Here is a 2276-nt window from a genome sequence, read left to right as displayed (position 1 = left end):
TCAAATCAAGAACTCAACCCCTTTTAAAATAGCTGTAATAATACAATATAATACAATACCATACAATACAATACTCAGGAACATACCTAACCAAGGAGGTAAAAGACATCCTGTGCAAGGAAAATTACAAAACACTGTTGAAAGAAATCATAGACAACATGAACAAATGGAAACACAGGCCATGCTCATGGATGGGTAGAATCAATATTATGAAAATAACCATACTGCCAAAAGCAATCTACATATTCAATGCAATTTTCATTGCAAACACCACCATCATTCTTCACAGAACTAGAAAAAAACAATCCTAAAATTCATTTGGAACAAAAAACAAGCCCACATAGCCAAAGTAAGACTAAGCAAAAAGAACAAATCTGGAGGCATCACATTACCTGATTTCAAACTACACTATAAAGACATAGTCACCAAAACATCATGGTACTGGTATAAAAATAGGCACATAGACCAATGGAACAGAATAGAGAACCCAGAAATAAAGCCAAATACTTACAGCCAACTGACTTTCAACAAAGTAAACAAAAACATAAAATGCGGAAATGACACCGTATTCAACAAGTGGTGCTGGGATAATTGGCAAGCCACATGTAGGAGACTGAAACTGGATCCTCGTCTCTCACTTTATACAAAAACTAACTCAAGATGGATCAAGGACTTAAATCTAAGACCTCAACCTATAAAAATTATAGAAGATAGCAACAGAAAAATCCCTCCAGACATTGGCTTAGGCAAGGATTTCATGACCAAGAACACAAAAGCAAATGCAATAAATCAAAGATAAATTGCTGGGACTTAATTAAACTAAAGAGCTTTTGCACAGCAAAAGGAACAGTCAGCAGAGTAAACAGACAACCCACAGAGTGGGAGAAAATCTTCACAATCTATACATCTGACAAAGGACTAATATCCAGAATCTACAACAAACTCAAACAAATTAGCAATAAAAAAAAAATCAAATGATCCCATCAAAAAGTGGGCCAAGGACAGAAATAGACAATGCTCAAAAAAAGATATCCAAATGGCCAAGAAACATATGAAAAAATGCTCAATATCATTACTTATTAAGGAAATGCAAAACAAAACCACAATGCAATTCCACCTTACTCCTGCAATAATGGTCATAATCAAAAAAATAAAAAAATAATAGATGTTGGTGTGGATGTGGTGAACGGGGAACACCTCTACACTGCTAATTGTAATGTAAGCTAGTACAACCACTATGGAAAACAGTGTGGAGATTCCTTAAAGAACTAAAAGTAGAACCATCATTTGATCCAGCAACCCCATTACTGGGTATCTACCCAGAGGAAAAGAAGTCATTATACAAAAATGATACTTGCACACACATTTATAGCAGCACAATTCGCAATTGCAAAAATGTGGAACCAACCCAAATGGCCATCAAACAACAAGTGGATAAAAAAATTGTGGCGTGTGTGTATGTGTGTGTGTGTGTGTGTATAATTGTGGTATATATGGTATATATATATAGAAAGAATTGTGGTGTATATATATATAGTGTGTATGTGTGTGTGTGTGTGTGTGTGTATATATATATATATGATGGAATACTACTCAGCCATAAAAAAGAATGAGTTGATGGCATTTGCAGCAACCTGGATAAGACTGGAGACAATTATTCTAAGTGAAGTAACTCAAGAATGGAAAATCAAACATTGTATCTTCTCATTTATAAGTGGGAGCTAAGCCATGAGGATGCAAAGGCATAAGAATTACATAATGGACTTTGGGGACTCTGGGGGAAGGAGTAGGAGTAGGGGGTGAGGGATAAAAGACTACAAATAGGGTAGAGTGTGTACTGCTTGGGTGATGGATGCACCAAAGTTTCACAAATCACCACTAAAGAACTTACTCAGGTAACCAAACACCACCTGTTCCCCATAACCTATGGAAATTAAAAAAAAAAAAATAGTTAGCTATAAATATGTGAATTAATTTCTGCATTCTCCATTTTATTCCATTGGTCTGTATGTCAAATAGCAGGACATCCTGTAAAGCACGTGACTAGTACTTCTTAAAATTGTAAAGGTCATCAGAACCACAGGAAAGTCTGAAAAACTGTCACAGCCAGGAGAAGCCTAGAGAGATAAAACTAAAAGTGAAGCAGTATCCTGGATGGGATTCTAAAATAGAAAAGGAGCATTAGGGGCTGGGCGTGGTGGCTCACGCTTGTAACCCCAGCACTTTGGGAACCCAAGGTGGGTGGATCGCTTGAGCCCAGGGGTTCAAGACTGGCC

This window comes from Mandrillus leucophaeus, unplaced genomic scaffold (genome assembly GCF_000951045.1).
Source record: "Mandrillus leucophaeus isolate KB7577 unplaced genomic scaffold, Mleu.le_1.0 Scaffold113, whole genome shotgun sequence".
NCBI lineage: Eukaryota > Metazoa > Chordata > Mammalia > Primates > Cercopithecidae > Mandrillus > Mandrillus leucophaeus.
This window is presented reverse-complemented; position numbering follows the sequence as displayed.